Below are 23,050 nucleotides of genomic sequence, written 5' to 3'. Positions count from 1 at the left end.
ATACACAAACATGCTGCAGGTGAAGAGAGTTCCCTCCATGGGTGTGGCAGATGGATGTGGAAGAGGTGATGCATGGAGAAGAAGAAGAAAAAAAAGAAAAAAACACAGCTGAACCAAAACAAAGGGGAAGCCATGAGAAAGACGGAGCGAAACCTAAACACTGTCAGGTAAAAATAGACCTGAGAGACAAATCTGATCCGCACAAAGCCAACAGCTACCACAGATCACATCACTGATGAATGGATAGAGGGAGGGAGGGGGGGAGGAGGGGGAGAAATTGCAGAGAAATAAGAGAGAAAGAAACAAAAGAAAGAGACGGAGAAGGGAGGGAGAGAGAAAGAAATGAGGAAGAAAATAGAGAAAGAAAGAGACAATATCGGCTCGATATATGGTCAAACCAATAGATCGGTCTAACTAGGGATGCCCTGATGTGTTTTTTTTGAGGCCGAAACCTGATGAATGGAAGGAGAGAAGAAGAGAAAGAAATGACAGAGAAATACAGTAGCAGAGAGAGACAAAAATGGGGAAGAAGAAAAAACAGAAAGAGAGGGAGAGAGAGAAAGCGAGAGGCTCATTATGAAACTGATAGCGATGTGGAAATGAGGCTGCTGACCTGCCGCTGACGTTTTCATAACCGACTCCAACTGACTGCTGAGCAGGAAGCTGCACAGAAACTCTCTGGAGCTTTCTGAGAAACCTGAACTGTAAAATAATAACTGTAATAAATCCGCCGAGCCAGAATTCACACAAACGCAATGTTCAATATGAAGACACAATGACAGCTTACAGGTCACATGACTGACTACTGTAGGAGGTTTGACTTAGTCTACAGAATGTGTAAAATAATGACAAATGCCCATCACAAGTTACCAGAGTCCAAAGCACAGAGTCCAAAGTGATTCTTCTTGTGTGTTTTTTTTTTTATAAAAGACCATTTTAGTTTTATTCTGTTGCTAATTTGACAGTTGTATTAAGTCAGTCATTCTCAACCTTTTTTTTATATCAAGGACCCCTAATTTTGATGAGGATCTGAGAATATTTTTATTGTCAGATATGATTTTGTCCAGAATTCCATGACTGTCTGTATTGTAGGTAGAGAGATAACAGAGAAACTATGATCAGAACAGTCATTCTTCTACATTCTCTAATTGTGTTAACTTAAATGAAGGTGAAGTTTAACAATTCATCAATTTGCTGTGGACCCTCTGGAACCCCCCCCTCAAGGACCCCTGATGGTCCCTGGACCCCATGTTGAGAACCGCCGTGTTAAGTAACATACTCCTAGAAGAAAAGGTCACAAAAATTACACAATCGGCCAAATATCAGCAGTAAAAACAATATCAATATCAGCTTTTTGAAGCTGATATATATCAGTGCATCCCTACGTTTAAACCCAGCTGGCTGCCACAAAGAAAGAACACGCCACCATAAGTCTCTCTGGAAAAGATCCTCAGCCAAATGTCTGAAATGTAAACAAATAAATGTCTGGAAAGCATGAAGCCTTTGGAAAGTCTCCACCCACACTGAGACCGAGACTGAGACCGAGACCGAGACCGAGACCGTGACCGACTGGTGGACTAACGACCAACAAGCTGCTGAAAACCACTTGAGAAGAGAAGGTGAGACTGATATACAGTATATGTGCTGTTTATAAGGCTGAATGCAATGAAAACCTGCAGACTGTCGGCTCCATGGCTCACGGCTGCCTGTCCCTGGTTCAACAGAGCAGCGGTTCTCAACCTGGGGGTCAGGACCCCCCATGGGGTCGCAAGACAGTTCAGGGGGGTCACAAGATGATTTATGGGATAGGAAAAAAACATATATTTCTACTATTTCTCTACGTTTTCAGCCTCTCAGATGATCAAATGAAACAACCTGTCAACCAATCATTCTGTGGTTGAGGTGTTTCTTTGCTTAAGCAGCCTGTGATGGGGCGGCAGGGGCATTGCTTCGTTTTAAGGACTTTTAAGGAATTGTGATTTTAAAGACCACTGCAACAGAGGGGACCCGGGAAGCTGTGTGGAGAAACTGCTATGAAATCGGAGGAATAACCTCTGCACCGCCGCACCAGAAAAACACGAGTCATCTCCGTTACAGATCAGTGGGAGCTCTATGTGCCAAAAAAGAAACAACAATCAAAACCCTGAGTGTTCCCCGGGTCGACTGATTCTGGACAAATGATCCAACGAGGTGCTGATGCGTTCGAGGTCCGTCCCGCGGCTCAGAATGTCCGGCTGGACGGGCGGGACAAAGGAGCGCCGACGGGCCGTTTCAGCACCGCTCCGCTGCAGCGCCGCGTCAAGTTCCAGCAGTGTCAACACAGTGGAGGGACTGTAACGCTTCCAAATCTCTCAACCACCCCCCCCCACCCCCCCACCCCCCCACCACACACACACACTCACACACACACACACACACACACACACACACAGCACCCCCTTTAGCAACCCGCTGATATGTTTTCATACTCAGGCCTTGGAGGGCTATCGCTTTATCGCCACTTAAACCTGTGAGGTCAGTTCTTTGTGTGTGTGTGTGTGTGTGTGTGTGTGTGTGTGCGTGCAAGAGAAAGAGAGAATGAGTGTGTGAGTGGGTGTGAGTCAGTGTGTGTGTGTGTGCATTTACGTATGTGTGTGTATTTAGGCGTATGTGTGCATTTCTGTTCTTTGCAGGATAATTATGGTTTTAGTTTAGTTTTTTTTTGTCATATTTTTTTTCAAATGTTAAGTTTTCGTCAGAGTTTAGTATTTTTGGTAGCAGTGGTTTTTAAAGGTGATGATCATGATAGAAGTTCAGAACAGGTATTTTGTTTATGCTTGATACAGGTATTGTGTAATACAAACAATAAAGCATAAATTCTTTTAAAATCCATTTACATGATTTTTTTTCACTTGGTGTTCAGTAAAAATAGCCAAAAATTATCTGCCAGAAAAATTCAAATGAAAATGAAAAACATTTTTTTCACCTTAGTTTTACAAGTAGACAAGACAGTCTTAGTTCAGTTTTAGTTTTTTTCACAAAGTTTCGCATTTATTTTTATTTCAGTTTACAGTCATGTTTTTAACACCTAGTTTTTGTCCTAGTTTTGGTTTATGGTAATAACTTTGGTTCCTTGTATATGGTTGTATTTGTTTATGTGTGTGTGTGAGCGTGTGTGTATGTGTGAGTGTGTGAGAGAGCGAGTGAGAGAGACAGAGAGAGAGTGAGTATTTGTGCACATTTGCATATGCAAGCTTATGTGCATTTGTGTACATTTGCATGTGTGTGTTTATGTACATCTGTACATGTCTGTGCATGTCTGTGTGTGTCTATGCTTACTTACTTACTTACTTACTAATAAATAAAGATTTATGTGTGTGTGTGTGTGTGTGTGTGTGTGTGTGTGTGTGTGTGTTCACACGTGCACGCAGGCTGATAAATGTAGCGTTCATCGCTGCCTTGCCATCAGTGCAATCTGAGCGGCGGGTGAAATGGAAGACTCGGGTATTTACTGAGGAAAAAAAAAACAAAAACAGCTTTTCTCTTTGGTTCCCATTGAGCGCTCCTGTCTGCCAGGACCGCCGCCTTTCAGGACGGGACAAACAGGCCCTGTGTTGCCGGGGTGCTGGCAGCTGTAACCCTTGGGTGCCCTTGGCCTCGTCCCCCCGCTGGCCGGGACGTCCTGAACCTCTGCTTCCTGTCTGTCTTCTTCTGTCTTTCTCTCTACCGGCATTTCTGTCTTTCTCTCTCTCTCTGCCTCGCACAGAAAAAAGTTCCCTGTGTAGCGCTGAGTGTGTGAAGCTGCAACAGGCAGCTGTGCACAGTTTTGTATTCTGATCTTATTAAAGTCACAATGAAACAAATGAGAGCATCTTGCTTCCTTATTGTGATGTATGTCATGTTGAAACAGGATGTTTCTGTGATGTTTTATTGGTTGGAGTTTTTATGTTGCTTCCTGGTGCACGATGATGTCACCACTAAATATTTTCTATTCTCCAGGAAGTTGAAGTAATGAGATTGTGTTATTTTGTAATTTTTTTCTTGGTCATTTTCATGGAGGAAGCTTTGGGACCAGAAAGTCGGCAGTCCTGACACCATCTGAAAAATTGTTTAAGTAACGCTCTTCCCTCACTCAGCAGTTCCTATCGAGGCGCCCTTGAGCAAGGCAGCGAACCCCCAACTGCTGTGAAGCTGCTACTGGCTGGCAGTAAAAGACTTGGTGGTTGAACTGGGCTGAGAAGCTGCATGCATGATCCTTACCAGGGTGAAAAAAGGTTTAAAAAATGTAAATTTCAATTGTTTAAAATTCCCTTTCCATCAGAGAAATCACAATCACTGGTCAGGTCAAACAGCCTTTGTGAACAGTATATGACTTATATTACTGTGTATTAGGGCTGGACGATAATTCAATACTATCGTTTATCGTCTTTCAGTGGGATTATATTGTGATGATATGATGATTGATTTTGGGATATCGAGACGCACAGTTCTGCTGTCTGAACTGATGAGAACAAGCAGATTCTATTTAGAAACTGAGACAAAATGAAGTATGGTAGGAATATTATGTGAAAATTTCAGTTTAGTTTGACATCACACCAAACATTACCATTCGGTTCAATATGATGAACATTAATTTGATTATTTAACGTGATTTCGCATATTTGAGCCATATCGTCTTATATATCGATATCGAAAAAATTCCTTATGATTATCGTGGTATTAAGTTCAACCATATCGTCCAGCCCTACTGTATATTACAACCTTTTAACCTTAATGGGAAACTTAAGTTCAGTTGTAATTTAAATACCTAAAGGGATACCTTGTGATTTTGGGCAGTTTCTCTAAAAGCGTCTTGTTAGCGCTGTTTACTTTCTTCATCATTTTAAGCAAGAGGCACAGCGAGCCGGAAACTACCACTCAAAACATCAAGGTGTCTCTTTAAGAGGTAGAGTCGGCCCACAGATCTCAGATTATCGGAGAGCAGAGCGAGGAGAACAACCCCGGGCCGAGACTGAGCCAGTTAATAATTGGAGAACGTGTACAACTGCTCTGCTATGAATCCTTACTGCTGATAAGAAGCCGTCTCTTATCAGCTGTGGCTCTGGGTTATGGGGGAGAGCGGGGGTTTCCACACTTCCGGCCTTTTTACATTCTCAAATCATAGTTTATTATGATTATTAACTGATGATACCCTCCTGAAGGTCTGTTGACTGAAATTTTCTACTCTTAAAAGTGAAGTAGAAAGGATACCAGTGTGCTCAGGTGATTATTTTTCTTCTTTTTTTACTTCAATGAGTGGTAAAATGGCATGCTAGTCTGTCAAACCAAGGTCCCTTCAATATGCTGCAATATAATTTCCTCACAAAAAGGCATTGAACCTTCCAAATGCCACAGATAACAAAACATATCCAATATGACATCCTGTATTCCTGCTCAATAATTGTGATTATGGCTCAAAATTTCACCTACTGTATATTAAGACACTTTCACTGACAGGGGATGAAGCAAAATCCTGTTTTCAGTTAAGATCTCAGCTATAAAAAAAACATTATTGCACTTCTGTAGCGGCACCAGGCTTCAGAAACACTGATGAGACTCTGGACCATGGACTGGTGGTAAAACACATCCACCACCACTGGCCTCAGATCAAATCCTGCTGCAATCCTCTCTCCTCTGTCTCCTCTACCTTCCTGCTGTCTCCACAAAGTAAGTCAGAGCAGCCGTCTGGCCCTGCGCCCCCCCCCCTCTTCCTCATCTCATCTCCCTCCTCTTCCTCAGCCTTCCTCCCTTCATCCCAAAAGCCTCCAAGCTAAAAAGGTCAGTCATCTCCTCTGGCCTCTTCTCCTGCTAATTGCAAAACAAATGGCTGCTTCTGCGGACTAATTCCCCTTTATGGCTCTCAGGAATGCAGAGACGGTGGCCATTCGCCCTCAGATCTCCATAAAAAAAAATGACTGATAGTGATAGACCCCCCCCCCCCCCCCCCTTACCCCTCACCCCCCCAACCACCCCCGTCTGCCCGATGTGCATCAACGGAGCACAAGTCCTCACAGGGTCAGCGCTGGTGGAGCAAAACAAAACCTTTGAGACCATGATGATGTTTTATGGCCACTGATGGAGAGATAGGAATGCTTGTTTTGGCTTCCTAGGACAGTGACTAGTGGAGAAGACAAGGAGGATGGGGGGGTGTGAGGTGGGGGGGTCAGGTGGGGGAGGGGTGTGTGGGGGGTCAGTGGTGGACGTTTTTATCCAAAACACCTTACAGTCACATCAGTGCATATGATTTTTTAGTGGACCCAGCGTTTCAATGCCGTTTCTCCTACAGAATCAGACCAGATTTCGAGTTTTAATTTAAAACTTGCTCACTTATTTGGATCAAGTTTGTAGTTCATCATGAAGTGACTCAAAATGTCAAAGTTCAGTAAATCTTAGGCTACTTCCAGGCAGCAGAGAAACAAAAGTTTAGATGCTACCACCTCGTGTAGAGCAAAGTAACAAGCAGCCAATCAGGAGCCTGTTTGGCACGGAGTTTTGCTTTTGATTTGATTGGCCCGCGGTCAGACAGAGTGTACGGTGGCCAGCAGGGACAAAGTTTGAAAACAGGCCAAAGACTATATAACTGAGGCATTCAAATGTTATCGTCGCAAAAAGTAAGCAGCCAGTGTGGTGGGCTATTATGTATTTCACAAAAAGTAATATTTGAGAAAAAAATAGACGTGATAATACATTTATATAGTAGAAATGTTTTTTTTTACTTTCCCATAAATCACCTCACGACCCCAGAAAATTATCTTGTGACCCTCTGTGGGGTCCCGACCCCCAGGTTGAGAACCACTAGTTTACACCATGAGCTTGCAATGCTGCAGGTTGAAGCCTGGCTTATGAGCGGTGTTGAGCATCCCACCTCTCCTCTCCTCTCCCTCTGTGTGCTGCCTGACAGCAGAAAAAGGAAAACAATCAGTGTTTCCATTAGAAACTGTGAAGTCATTTTGATAAAGAATGAATGTGAGACTGTATTGATCCCTGCAGGGGGGAATCCAAAGAGGTCAGAGGTCAGGGGTCGGTAGGAGCTTGACACTAACCACTAGGTTTTCCCGGCTGCCTGTCAGGACCTGATTCCTTTTTACAGGAATCCTGCTGGAAAAAAATACTGAAAGACTCATGAAGCGGAGTTTGCTCCCAGACTGTTTCCCTGGATCAGTAGCTGTTGTGGTTTCATATGGCTCATGTTTGGATACTGTGATATCTATTTCCAAAACACTACAAAACAAGGTTCATTTGGGGGGGAAAAAAAACATCAAATGGAAGTTCATCATTCAATATCTTTAAAGTGTAGAGGAACCGGTGTGTACAGCTGCTGTCATCTTGTGAACAAATGACTTAACTACCTCTGAGAAAACAATCATCCACCGTCTGAAAAAGGTGACACTTCCAAGAGAGTGCAAAATGACAACAAATTATGGCACTTTTTTTGTAAAGAATAACAAAGTGATAACACTTTCACATCGTGGATATGTTTAGAGATATATTTTTAGAGATACTTAAGGTAATGTTGGGTTTTTTTTTCTGCAAAATGAACTTGTACTTGTTTGCTTCAGGTGAGAAAGCCCAGGATGATGAATCGTTATCGTCTCTGCAGCACTGCGGCTGAACGAAGGGTAAACAGTGATAATCATTAAAAAGATTAAAACAGGCTTCAGCAGTCGAGGCTGCAGACCACAGACATTAGCAGAGTCAGTCTGATGTGACTGGCGGTGGGTGGCATGTGTCGGCACGATGTGTGAGCTCAGCAGACAAAGACCAAACAGCCTGAGCAGAGAACAGCAGCGTGAGTCAAAGGATGAATCTTAAGTCTCGCTCTGCTCACGACACCGGCAGTCTCCACTCGTTTTAGACTGATATATCAGGCCGATACTGGGCTTTTATTAAATATCAGACATCAACCGGTCATGTGGAGTTTCCTCCCTGACCTCAGCTGAATAAAACCTGCCTGTAAAATCTGTAGTTAGATTTTATTTTATGTGCATATTTTATGCATTCGTTACATTTTTTCAATAATGGTTTAATTCTTCATTTAAAGGCAGTAATGTATCAGTAATGTATCCATTATCAAAATACACGCAATACAAAAGGAACAGCCAGTCTGGGAGTCGACACAAAGACAAACCCAGCATTGACTTGACAACAACACACACAGAATACATTAGAGCTGCAACGATTAATCGATTAATCGATTAGTTGTCAACTATTAAATTAATCGCCAACTATTTTGATCATCGATTAATCGGCTTGAGTAATTTTTTAAGTCAAAATTCTCTAATTCCAGCTTCTTAAATGTGAATACTTTCTGGTTTCTTTCCTCCTCTATGACAGTAAACTGAATATCTTTGGGTTGTGGACAAAACAAGACATTTGAGGACGTCATCTTGGGCTTTGGGAAACTCTGATCAACATTTTTCACCATTTTCTGACATTTTATAGCAACATCAACTAATCGATTAATCGAGAAAATAATCGACAGATTAATCGACAATGAAAATAATCATTAGTTGCAGCCCTAGAATACATTTATCACAGAAATCAAAAGGGCCAAAGTATCAAAGTATCAGGACAGTGAGTCAGGGTTGGAGGTTCTTGCTGGTATCATTTTTTTTAACATACTTAACCATGGAGGCCAATAAAGACACCGAATGAAATGGTGACACTCTGCTTTTGGTTCAGACTCTTCTTTTCAGATCAAATCCATACTAATCTCACGATGAGTAAACAGTAAAATCATAAAAAGAGAGTCTAATTTAGCTCACTGTGTCAAGATATTTGACTGTATCTAGGAATGAAGGAGAGACATTCAAAGAAACTCACTTCCCGTTCCCAATCACTGTGGGCTTCCTTCCAGCTGAGCGCTGGCTGTGAGTCAATACTTGAGAAGATGCAAATCAGCTGAGTGTTGTCATGGAAGTCAAATCATTAGTCAAACTAAACTAAAACCATTTCAGGCCTAGGGCTGCAGGAACAACGTCCCTCTGCAACGAAGACCGACAGAGGAGGAGGGACAGTCCAGTTCAGTTCAGCTCATTACTAATGGAAGACTGGCACTTTCAGGATTTTCTGTGATGCCGATCATGTTGCTGCTGAGTAGAGAAACGTGACAAGATCTGTTCAGAAGACGATCTGAACATGAGTCAGTCTAAAACCTGGATCAAAACCATGACATCACTAGTATGAGACACACTTGAGCCTCCAGGGACAACCTCAGGATGTAAAACAACTTTAAACCATATCTGAGTATCGATCTTCAGGACTCATTAGGCGTGACCGGCGGCTCGCTCCTGGTCTTCATGCCATGAAGTTACTCTGTAACTTTCTCTGTCGTCTCTGCTCAGTCTTACAGGAAGCCCACCCATGATATAATGACACAAGAATCTGCAAATAGGTTTCATATCAGTTACTTATTCTGTCATTACTGTGCAGGAACATGGACAAAATACAATATCCACTGTTTGAAAAAAAAAAGAAAAAAAAAGTGACGTCTACTCTTCCAAATGATTGAAAGAACAAAACTAAAACAAATTCAGCCTCTGCTACATTTTGAAGATAACGCTAAAAACAAATTGTAAAAACTTGTGCAGACTGGATCCTTCATATTTTTGAATTTTTGAATGATGAACTTCAGATAAACTCTTCAACTGTCCCATGTCGGTAAATCCTGTCCTTTGTCTTCGCTTCCCATCTACAGCTATTTTGCAGCATCTAGTTGTTGCCATCTAGTTTAACTCAATTAAAGTCTCAAAATTGCCTGCTAAGAACAACTCACTGCTGTATTGTTGTGCGGTGGAAAACTATGACCCACAGTCAAGTGGAATCCAATGGAAGATTCTAGAGAAAGGCTCAGTGTTAGTTATAACTTACAGGATTAATCTTTTACATCTTGATTATTTTTCTACCAGACACTCATCACATTTTTCCTTTCGTTTCCTCAAACATAAAAATGTCATAACATGTTACATGGCATTCCTCATTGAAACCATGGGGGCCAGAATCTGAAGTATTCCTTAAAGTATTGATCTGCAACATTTTCATATAAATAACTGTCAGTTTTGCTTCTATCGCTAATTGATCTATCACAGTAGTAAATCAGCCTATATCCAGTTGATGAAAGCGTTTCCATTGTCTGTTCTAAACAGCCAGGTGTCTGGTAGCTCTTTCCTGGGGAAAACACAGAAAGTGATGTGTTTCACATTTCCGGTTTGTTTGTAATAAACAGAAGAAGAAGAACTGGGTAGTTAGCATCAGCAGCGATAGCCACCATGACTGAACGGACAGAGAAAAGAGAAACTCAAACTGCAGCAACAGAAAATCCAAGCTCCGCCCACACTGTTTGATTGACAGATGATCTGTGCAGTGCAGTGCAGAAACACCACAGTGAGGCTGAGGGACAAAGATGGAGACTGAATAAAACAAAACAAGGACCTCAATGATTACCACTTTAAATACTCACTGGCTTTTCTTTGCTAGACAATAATCTAAGAATCCTAGAAACCCATTATAGTACCACTGGCGATAGATATTTTTCTAGATCAATAGCCTGTGGCCAGTAACTTTCTAACACGGCTAGTACAAAATTATCCTGATAGCTGGAGTTTGAAAGTGACAAAAGGAACTTAAAACTGACCTGCCGGGCTCGTTCACAAAATCCTTTAAGTTGTAACACACTGTGTGGTTATCATGACTCCTGCTTAAAAAAATATCACTTCTCTCTTGTGGAAAACCTCAATTTTGGTGATTTTCATTTCATCAAACTGAAGATTCACCCAGTCCATTCTCATAGCCATAGATTTCCCTCTGAGGCATCTGAAACTCAGTCAAAACCTGCAGTAAAGAAAATAAAATCCATATACTGTCGGTGTCGGGAAAATCCAACTCTTTGAAAACATCAGCTTTCAGTCAATCTTTTACCGACAGCTTCTCCACAAATATGTACCGGCAGAGGGACAAACGCTTCGACACACACACACACACACACACACACACACACACACACACCGACAACAGCAATACAAGAACGATGATCTGATCTGAGGTGCGACAAGCTTCATCTTCTTTTGAAAATCACCTAAAAACCTTCCTGTTCTCCAGAGCCTTTGATCAGAGCCTGTATATCGCACACTTGTATTATTGTTACAAATGTTACATCCATCTGTTATTTTATCATTGTTTTTATTCATATGTCATATTTTACTGATCTTATTGATATTTTTTTTTTGTCATTTTTAGTTGCATTTAACTCGTTTATTTCTTCTAATGCTATTTTATTACTTTCTCTTGTTCTTCTAAAATGTTACTGAAAAATTGAAAATGACTTTTCTGTGAAGCACAATGAACTGCTTGTGCATGAAATGTGCTTTATGAATGAAGTTTGACTAACTTTAAACCTAAGTAGGGCTGCAACTAACGATTATTTTCATTGTCGATTAATCTGTCGATTATTTTCTTGATTAATCGATTAGTTGTTTGGTCCATAAAATGTCAGAAAATGGTGAAAAATGTGGATCAGTGTTTCCCAAAGCCCAAGATGACGTCCTCAAATGTCTTGTTTTGTCCACAACCCAAAGATATTCAGTTTACTGTCATAGAGGAGTAAAGAAACCAGAAAATATTCACATTTAAGAAGCTGGAATCAGAGAATTTTGACTTATTTTTCTTAAAAAATGACTCAAACCGATTAATCGATTATCAAAATAGTTGGCGATTAATTTAAGAGTTGACAACTAATCGATTAATCGATTAATCGTTGCAGCTCTAAACCTAAGCCTAACATAACCCTAACCCTAAAACTAACCCTAACCTAACCGTAGCCCATGTGACTGGGGGGTTGAACTTTCTGGCCTTTCACCGCCTGCTGCCCTCGGGGCGGCGGTGACTTTCTCGCGGCGGGGCGATATCCTCCCCCCCCTCCCGCCCCGGGGCGGCCTGTGGAGATCAGGGATAAGCGCCGCGGCCCTGCTCAGACAGGTCGGGCCACATACTGCTGTCACGACACGGCCTCGCTGCAGCCGGCTTTGAAAAACACCACATCACCAACGACGACCACGGCACAGAGACACGGAGCTCAGTGGGGGAGACGGGGGAAAAAGACCCGGACACTTCTGTTCTGCTTCGTCCGAATCGGCAAAAAACTGTTTAGGTTATGAGAGAGAGAACGGAGAGAGAAGAAGAAAGAGGAAGAAGGAGACAGGAATATAGTGGCAGGGAAAGACAGAGAGAAACAAAGAAAAAAAGAAAGAAAGAAAGCCAGTAGTGGACATAGACAGATAGATAGATCGATAGATAGATAGATAAAGGCAAGGCAAGTTTATCTATACAGCACATTTCCTACACAAAGGCAATTCAAAGTGCTTTACACAAGGTATATAAGACATTAGATAAGAAACACAGGGTAAGATAAATAAAAAAAAAAACAAATAAAAAGAGATAATTTAGTGCATAAGAAGGGAGAATAAATAAAGAATTAAAATGCATAAAAAGAGAATAAAGGGCAGTGCAGAACAAAAAAAGTTTTGAGCCTGGTTTTAAGATAGATAGATAGATATATAGATGGATATTTGGATAGATAGATAGATATAGTTGGATAGATAGATAGATAGATAGACAGATAGACAGATAGACAGATAGATAGGTAGGTAGATAGATAGATAGATAGATAGATAGATAGATAGATAGATAGATAGATAGATAGATGGATAGGTAGATAGATAGATGGATAGATAGATAGATAGATAGATAGATAGACAGATAGACAGATAGATAGATGGATAGGTAGGTAGATAGATAGATAGATAGATAGATGGATAGGTAGATAGATAGACGGATATATAGATAGATAGATAGATAGACAGATAGACAGACAGATAGATAGATGGATAGGTAGATAGATAGATGGATAGGTAGATAGATAGATAGATAGATAGATAGATAGAGAGCGAGCTGTCTGATCGGTGTGGAATGTGTTTGATGCAGCGTCTGCATGCAGCTTCATGTTGGATCCACATCGCTCTGTAACCTTCTCATGCTGCTCCTCATTAACCTGCCGATGGCGTTCAGCCATTCCACTTAACATGACTGCTTTGTTCTTTCCAAAGTCATCGTTTGCATAACACCAAGTGCTGCATGTTACAACAAAAAAAAAAAAAAAAACTAATCTCTCAATCAAAACCCCAGAGGGAACAGCAAAGGGTTAGTATCACATCATTTGTATGGTAAAACATGCTTGCAAGCATAATTAATTCTTTTTTTTTTTTTTTGCATTTTAGACTTTATTAGACTGTTCAAAGTTGAGAGAGACAGGGAGAGAGGTGAGGACGACATGTGACAAAGGTCCTGGGCCGGATTTGAACCGGTTATATCGTACACGCTTTAAACCACTAAACCACCAGGACGTCCCGGCACTGTGTGATGAATTGTTCAGGTGCTTCATGGGAAACAGAAATGTTCACATTCAGGAGGATCCTGACACCAACGCCGAGGGGTTTGGAACCACTTTTACCCGCCGGTCAAGCCAATCAAATCCACTGAGCTTTATTTTAAATTCTAGTCAAGATCCCAAGGTTTCCAAAGATACCACACATGCCCTGCTGAATTACAGGGAAATGTGTAGAAAAGAAGCACAACACATCTAGGTTTTTTTTCCATTTGATGTAACGGAGCAGCCGTAAGTGTAAGTGTGATACAGCTTCAGTGAAGCGTTGGAGCGAGCAGATACAGAATATGTTTGTGCCCGTTGTCGTACAGCAGTGGTTCTCAACGTGGGGTCCGGGGACCACCAGGGGTCCTTGAGGGGGTTCCAGGGGGAAATTCACAAGAAAAGAGATGTAGAAATGACTGTTTTGATCATAGTTTCACTGTTATCTCTCTGCCTACAATACAGATAATCATGGAATTCTGGACAAAATCATATTTAACAATAAAAATATTCTCAGATTTTGGTCTGAGACACAAAATCTCATCAAATGGGGGTCCGTGGCTCTAATGTGGACTAAATGAGGAGTCCTTGATATGAAAAAGGTTGAGAATCACTGTCTTTCAGTATGGAAAAAAAATCAATCTAACTTTGAAGCCACTTAAGAGCAGATTTAAGGGGAAACCCTGTGTTTAAGGGGTTAAATCCTGGAAAGAATGATTCAAGGCTTAAATTCGTACGGCCGCTGTGCTTGTGCAAGGCGTCCAGCGAGGTTTCACCGTGGCTGATATGATTCACGCTGTCCCACGGGCACACAATCTAGTCCTTGAGTCATTTAGGCTGTAAAATACTTCTTCTCCAGGGTTACAGTTTATGACGATCACTGAGTTCTCAGTTTTACAGCAGTGAGCCGGGCAGAGCGCGGACACGCCGTCTCCCACTGCTGTAAAACAACCTCCAACTTTGTTCATAATGAGTTCACGATCAGAAATGATTTAAAATCGGTTGCTATACCTACAAGACAGCAATAAAACAGCAGTGACGGCGGTCTTTACGGCGGTCATGAGTACGATGACGATGCAGCTAGCTACAAGTCGCGACCTGCTTCTGTGCAACGGTTACCAACGCTTTACCACCGTCCAGAAAGCTTTCCTCAAGGCAGTATGCGTACATAAATAGTTTAAAAGATTAAAACAAGACAGATTGCCAACTAGCTCCCTCGTTACCACAAGAGATGACGCAGGAACCAGTGCATCATGGGTAACTGTGGGATTTATCAGCAAGGTTAAGACTTTTTGGTCTTTGATCATTCAGATTGCTTCAGTAAACTTGTAAAAGAAAGTCTAACAAATGATTTAAACCTTTAAAACATTTTCGTAGAATTCCTTCTCGCTGTTCTCCGGCCAGCTGGGTGAGTCTGCTAACCCAAGTTTAACCAAACGACGAAACCCGGACAGAAACGACAAAGGACAAAACGACAAGTACCCGGGCCGGGGAGAGAAAGAAAATGAAGTAAATTCTAAAGCAGTATCTGAAGTTAGAAAGAAAGAAAAGCCTGGAAGCAGATTTCTAAGCAAAGTGGGTGGACCTGCAGTGGAGATTAGCCATCTGTGACCATTGGATGTGATATTTTCAGTTGCATATTCTACGTGTAGCGAGGTAACGAGTTATGGCTGTTCTCTCTGCTTCTCCAAAACTCAAAACCCTATTTTTGGCGCTACCCTAGGCATCGAGTCAAGAGTTGCATTGTGCCAAGCGGTGAGCGCTGAGCAAATAGTGTCCCATCTAGAGTGACCGATAGTTAAGGAAAGACGCACAATCCTGCTTCAATTATTCCTCTTTCCTAAACGATGGGTCACCAGCATGGACGAGGCAGAGGGTAAACCCACCTACATGCTGTTCCCACACCTGATTTAGCCTGAAAATGTAGGACCGAAATTTAAAGTATACTTCTTAGTAAATAGCATCAAACTGAGGTATATGAGGATAGAGCCTTTCAAGAAAAAAACACAATACAGTAATGCCTTTCTGAAAGTGTGACTGACTTGTTTTCATTTGTGGTCGCTTGTGATCAGAGTTTACATAAAATCAGGACATCAAACTGAGTCATGGCCCGTTTTTTTCTCTTTACTTTTTCCTGCTGTGTGTCCTCACGTGAGCCAAGCAGTTTTAGCCCGGGGTCTCAGGGTCTGCAGGCCGGGTTTACCGGTTGTGTTTACTGGTTTCCCCCCCCCCCGTCCCTGTTTACCAAACACCTGGCAGAGAGCCAGACTCGCAGCGCGATCTGAGGGAGTCCGGTTTCTGTTGTGGTCACGCAGCGCCATCGTACAATTCACAGCCATTTAACTTTAATGTGGCTGTCATGTCTTGGCTGTGACCAGTTGTTCATGTTTAACAAAGGGCAGCGGTGGGGAGGTGAGAAGAAATAATGTTGTTTTTCCCACCTTGTTTTACCTACTTTCTGCAGTTAATTTGGCTCAATGTGTGTTATAATGTGTAGGACTGTCAGCTCTGGTTGTTAAACACACAGGATGAGTCACTTCCTGAAAAGTCCAGGCACTTTTCTGGCACCAGAGCGACGTTCACAAGCATGGACTGCTTTTCTCTGACAGACACGGATCTACGAATCGGGGGAGATGATGTGGGAGAAAAACATTTTGCAGATTTGTTTATTAAAGCTCTTATTTTGTCTATTAAAGCTCCTATTCCATTATTTGATCATATGACTTCACGGTTTCTTAAGTCGAGGACGGATGTCATAATTTGAGGAAAGAAGGAAGCTGCTCTCGCCTCTTCTCAAATCAAGCTGTAAGAGTCTGAAGCAAGGCTGAGTAATGATCAAAACCAGGCCATCAGCTGTATTTAAGTAGGCTACAGAGTGTGTTCATATCAGTAACACAGTACCTACAAAGCTCATTTGTGTGCAAAGAAACAACAACAACATATCCTACCTGTACTACAACAAGTAACTTTTTGCTTTCACATAAAGAAGTCTACAGTTACTGACTGCACAGCCTTTCTGCACCCAAATCAATAACTTTACAGCAAGTAATCCCACGGCTTATTTAAAATGAATTACAGTTAATGCAAGTGCAAAACAGGTTTGTGTCTGTGAATGCCATGACTGCGAGCAACCGCAGACAGAACAAGTGCAAAAGACAACAATCATATTAATAACATGTTATAACTACATAGCCTGTTTTTTTTTTTTACAGACTTCATACTAGGCCTACTACTAAAAGCACACCTTGTGTGTGAAATGCGCAGTGCAAATAATTAGAAGAATTAGAAGTAGAGCCCCAGCAGGCCTCCAGCCTCCAGCCTGGAGGTGCAGTTAACCTGTGAGTTAACACGCCAGGTGTCTTTACAGGACTTTAACCCGCCCGCCTGCAGCCGAGCCGCTGCCGGACCCCACAGCGCTCCATAAAAACAACAGCACAGCACGCAATTACACGGTAATTAAACGGTTAATAGCAGCGTTGTTTATCCTCAGACGTTGTATTCAGACCTAAGCAGCAGGTAGAGCCACGCTTTCTGCTAAGACTGAAAGTGAGAATCCAAATACATTAAAGTGTTGTAATAAACCCCGGGAGGCCGGACCCCCGGTTCCCCGGAGCCCGGCCGTCCGCAGCGGGTCGGCAGAGACTCTCACCCCGGGTTTGACTTCCTCGAACACGGACGCGTCCTCGGCGCCGTCCGCTCCCGACATCCTCACCGGCTTCAGCTGCGTGAAAACCGCCCTCTCTTCTGTAATGTGCGGCGGATTCATGGCCAGTCCTATACTCGCTGCCATTAAAAAAGTGTTGATTTAAACAAATATGTCTTCTTGCAAGTCTTGGTTATGTAAAGCACATAGAGATTATAATAACTGCGCCTTTTTGGAGCCAGGTGCGCGGTACAGTGTACGTCCAAAGCCCTCCCCTCTCTTCTGGCTCCCAGGTAGATTTTACCTGAACTCAAGTACGGACCTGCTACCTGGAGGCGATGACTGACACACACCACAGCCAATCAAAACAGAGGATGGTCCAATTACCTGTGTGGGGGGCGGGACTCACCTGAAGCGACACCAGGGACTGGAGGAGGAAAACAACTGGAGGGCATCGGGCAAAGCATTGTCTCTTCAAATGTGGGTCGAGACACAGCACGCGCGCGCACACACACACGCGCACACACACACACACACACACACACACACACACACACACACACACACACACACACATGAATAAACCCAAGCCTCACTTTCAAGATAACACTGATTTCATCATCTGATTTAAAAAAAAAAAAAAAAAAACACAGCTAAGTCACAGCAACTGATCTTCCTCACACTCTGGCCAGCAAACTAAAACATATTGGTTTTTATTTTTTCTGTCATTAACTAACAAACAAATAAAGACTTTTTTGCTGGCAAAAAGTTTCTTATTAATAAGTGAGCAACAAAGATGCTTTCTCCCAAAGAGAAATGATAAATGCTGGTATCATTTGGTTGTGTGTATCAGCCACTTTGACACTTACCCAAATATTAAGCCATATTGTATAAAAAAAAAAAATCTAGTTGGCTGGTGAAACAGAGGAATTGGAAGGTGAATTTTGGGATCAGCAGCAGACACTGTGACAGGTGGCTGTCCACTTCTTTTTTCTTTATTGATTTAAAAAACAGTCAACCAGGATCAGGTGTTCAGTCCTTGGACGTCTCTAGTTTTGTAGTGAAATCACACCCGATTTATAACAAAATATAAGCAAAATATACATTCCCAAGTGGATAAAATGGGAATTTACATGGACTTATATTCCTCAAAGTACACTAACATGTGCACACACACACACACACACACACACACACACAGGAAAAACCCATGATTGCGCTTTTTTGCATGTTACAGCAGAGTCAGCAAACGAAGCTTTAGTCATGATGAGTAACAGCAAAAGAATAGAATAGAATAGAATAGAATAGAATAGAATAGAATAGAATAGAATGGAATGGAATAGAATAGAATAGAATAGAAAAGAAAAACCTTATTGGCATCTGTTGCAAATGTTAATGGTTATAACTAACTTTGGTGCACAGGTATAGAAACGGTATAAAAGTGTTACAGAAGCATATACAGACATATTTAAAGACAATGATCCTATAACAGACACTTGAGATACAGAAAGAGTCATGCTTGGAAACTCATACTCGTTGTTTATTGCACAGGTCGCATCAACAGCCCAACAAACAACAAACACCTGTTGAGGGCAGAAAAAGGCTGTGAGGAGATGAATGAACGTTTGAACGAGTCGGTGTCCATCCGTAATCCATGAGTCGGTGGACTGAAGAGGAGAGAGCAATGGAGGGACACCTAAAAAGACAAGGGGTTTTCCAAGGGATTATAGCATGAGTCAAAGCAGGGAGACTGTCATTGATTTAATTTATTTAATAGACATTTTATTGCTGTTTGTTTAAACATTGGGAGTTTGTGCACAGCAGTCGCTCATCCCATCTAAAACTCATCTCTTAAAATGCTAGAAATATTTGATGCAGTTGCATTTCAAATCTCCTACAAAGCCACGCCTGGTGCCATCATGGAAGTCCAGTGGAGAATTATCTGTACACAAATAATGGCTAAATATACGGTAATAAAAAAGAGAGATACCTAAAAAAGATAGTCGTGGTGTGGCTGCAGATCCATTCAGTAATGTTGTTGTGAGTAAAAGTGAAAAGGTAGATCTTTGTTTCTAAATTTAGATTGATTGTCTTTGTCCCTAGGTTCTAACAAAGCACTACAAGTTGTAGCTTGAGAAGAGTGAGCTCAGTTAACCTGAAAAAACAACATTTGTTTATTGGCTTTGCTAGCTAGCTAACTAGCTAACCCTAACCCAAATATCTAAATAAGATAAGTTCCTAGTCAAAAACAGCACAGAAATGAATGTCTGTTTAATTCTGTTGAGACGGAGTACTCAACCGAAGTTGTACTTTTGGAAAAGGAATCAGCTGTTCACAAAGCTGAGGACCTCCAACATGGCCGCCACAGGTGAGTTACATCAGCTGAAATCCCTCTATAAACAAACCAAAGAACAGTCAGGACACTGTTCACTAGACCAGTGATTCTCATATCAAGGACCCCTAAGTTAGTCCACATTAGGGCCACGGACCCCCATTTGATGAGATTTTGTCTCTTGGACCCAAATCTGAGAATATTTTTATTGTCAGATATGATTTTGTCTATCTGTATTGTAGGTAGAGAGATAACAGAGAAACTATGACCAAAACAGTCATTCTTCTACATTCTCTAACTGTGTTAACTTCTTGTAAATTCATCATTTTGCTGGGGACCCCCTGGAACCCCCTCAAGGACCCCTGGTGGTCCCAGGACCCCACAGTGAGAACCACTGCACTAGACAGAATGCAGTTACATACAGAAACATACAGTGTAGTCTACATAATGAACTGAGGCCTTTATGCTGCACAGAGGCTACATTAGAGGAGTGGTCAGACATTATTACACCTTATTACACCTGACTTTTCACCTAGCAACACATGAATGTGCAGCTGCAGTGTGATTCTGCCCGTGGGAAAATACTGATGTGGATTTTGTTTATATTGAATATAATGACAGGCACTTTTCTGTCCTGGTCTAGTTTGTCACACTGGTTTTCCGGCATATTTGCAGAGCATAATTATACCACAACGTAGCGAGCTGTGATAAAAGAGCTGGCACCATGCACCGAACATTTTGTACACGGTACAAAGGAGGGCAGATATTAAAAATAAAGCATGAGCCAACAGGATCAGCTTTCACTTTGCCAGTGATGGTTGGTCCAGTTTGGTTTCTGAGCCGCTGATCGGGCCTTTTCAGGGGGGCGGAGTCAGGCTTCCCATTAGCCGACTGTCTCTGGGTCTGATCAGTGTTCAGAGCGGGTGTGGAGGTTATGGGATGCCAGAACTTTATTCTTTCCTGCTGAGCCTTCTGGCGACATCTTGAGCCTAACAGACATTTTTTTTTTTTTACAAACATGAAATTATGTATTTCTGCAGGGCTTGGATCGATTCTACACTAAGAAACCAAACCCCTTAATTTTATCCCTGAAATGGCCGTAATTTCTCATTACATAAACATGAATTATCCATTAAAAAAACATAGCTTTAAAAAAGTAAAGTTAGTATCATTGGTTTTTAAGGGATTTATTCATGGGTTGACTAGTGACGACACTCGTAATTAAGGTTTTTTTCATGCCTTTTGTGCAGGTTTGCAGGGTTATTAATGAGTTATCAATGGAAAATTCCTGTCTCCCTGGATTTTACATTAAATTAGAAAGTAGAAGGTAAGAAGTCAAAAATTAAGGGACTGTTTAAGGTGGGTTTGATGAGGATTTGCATGAATTAAGGGGTGAGTTTATGAAAATGTAAGGTTATTTTAAGGGATTACTGGTTCGTAGAGGGTGTTGTCGCTGATATATCTTTCTGTTTCTGTTGTCACACGACTGCAAGACTATAAAAAAAGTGATTTGATCGAGGGTCACAACATGCTAACAGCCCAGAAATTACCGTTAGCCGGTTAGCATCAATCATCGATCAAGTCCATTCATTTAATTTCATGCCTCCAAGAACACGACTTAAGATCTTTTCCGAATCCTTAGGAGCCACTGGTAAATTTGGCAGTAAATGCAGCACTTATTTAAATAAAACTTGACCTCATAACCTTTGTGAGAGAGAACAGCCGCTGCAGGGCGAGACGGGTTGTAATGTTTGGTTTCAGCTGTGAGGCACAGTATACTTACCTGGGTCCAGACCTTTGACTCCGCCCACTCCACTGAGTTGACTGATTCTGGTCTGGCATTGTGACATGAAACAGCGGTTTCTCGGTTGAAAAATGATCGGTCCAATGAGCGCCGGGGGGGGGACTAACGATTAGCCAATCAGCGCCACGGGCGGGACTAACGCCGTTGTCAAGCTGTTGTCAAGCTGTGCGCTGGAACCAAGGAGGAGTAAGAACAACAATGGCGACCACGAGATAGACGCTGCTATCCAGGTTGTTCTAAATCGATTAAAAGTCGTCGTACTTTGTTTTTACTTGGCTCCGTGTTGTCAAAGATGCTCTATACTTTCTGAACCGTCTCTGGTGTTGTCATGGCTACGCATCAGTGTCGACTTAAAATGACGTCATAGATTCAGGCTAGATTCTGTCGGTCTCTAGCGATTGGTTAGGGAAAATCGAATCCCCCTCCCCCACGGAAATCGGTTAGAGTGGAGGCAATGTCAGACTGAAGATGGAAATGGAGTGGAACGAGTTGACAAATGACATCTGATATCAGGCAGTGGCAGTATGCAGGATAGAGGAGTGTAACTGTGACTGAAACATTACAGGCTGCTGCTAGGAGAAGAACTACATGACTGAAATCTCTCTCACACACACACACATACAGTATATACGCACACACACACACACAGGTTACCCCAAGCTGTAAATGTTTTTACTAGTGATGATGACAGTTGTCATGAATGCGGCAACTAGGACAAATAATCCATAAAGCTGTCATGACGACACCTGTTTGTTCTCCAGGCAGCTTCCACAGCCGTCATATCACCTGGGTTCTTAACTCATAAATCACCACCCGATCATTTTAGGCATTAAAAGCAGTTACAGCGCCGTATCCTCACATTAACCCAGATCACAGGAATGTAGAACAACGATCTTCATATTGCCAAGGGTGGAAGTAACTACATTTACTCTTGTTACTGTAATTGAGTAGCTTTTGTGTGAAATATTGTCCTTCAGTCCATTTTAAATCCCATCCATCACAGAACAGAGTGTGTGTCTCTCCATCAGCAGCAGAAACTGGATCAACTGTAAACTGACAAACTGTGGATCCATTCACAGTGAGAAGAGGAATCTGACTCTACTTTGTTTCTGCACTTTCTATTGTCGTTTCTAATGTTTCCAGTGAAAAAGAATCCAGTCTGAACTCTGTCTTCTCTCCTGTTAGAATCACATGGAAAAGATCACAGCTGACAACGTTCTCTGTTCTAAAGAGGAACTCAGGAACTTTTACTCTTTTACTGCAGTAGATTTTCACACCAGTACTTTTACTTCTGCTTCAGTAAATTATTCAGCAAAGTAAGAGTCCTTATACTTGAGTAGGACACTCTGGTACTCTTTCCACCATTGCATATCAGCTGGTGTTCTGCGAGATCTTTGTTCTTTATTGCAGCATCTTTGTTGCTCAGCGCTCACTGCTGTGTTTCTGCATGAACTTCCTACAGATCCAGACAGAAACCTCTGAAAACACCTGGCAGAGTAATCAATGAGTCATCGGTATTGATCAACAGCCCTATCAACCCCCTGCTGATATGATATACGTATTATGGTCTCTCTGTGCTGTGGACAGTGGTTGAAGAAATACTCAGATCTTTTAATTAAGTAAAAAAATAAAAAGTAGAAATACCACAGTATAAAAATACTCTGTTACAAGTAAAAGTCCTGCATTCAGAATGTTACTTAAACAAAAGTACAACAGTATTAGCATCAAAATGTACAACTAAAGTAAAAGTACTCATTATGCAGAATGGACCCATTTCAGAATAATACAGTATATATTATATTATTGAATTATAATTATTGATGCATTAATGTG

The 23,050-nt window shown here is 41.8% G+C and overlaps 1 pseudogene; it reads right to left on the bottom strand.

Moving 5' to 3' along the window:
• LOC139664887 (Krueppel-like factor 5) overlaps window positions 1-17,348 on the bottom strand; it is a 40,008-nt pseudogene extending 22,660 nt beyond the window's left edge.
• Window positions 17,349-23,050: the final 5,702 nt, after the last annotated feature.

This window comes from Centroberyx affinis, unplaced genomic scaffold (assembly GCF_046629955.1).
Source record: "Centroberyx affinis isolate AG114_WGS23_722 - 3 ecotype Tasmania unplaced genomic scaffold, CSIRO-AGI_Caff_v1 ptg004390l_1, whole genome shotgun sequence".
Lineage (NCBI taxonomy): Eukaryota > Metazoa > Chordata > Actinopteri > Beryciformes > Berycidae > Centroberyx > Centroberyx affinis.
Note: the sequence above shows the minus strand (reverse complement) of the source record. Positions and strands in the feature narration are given on the sequence as shown.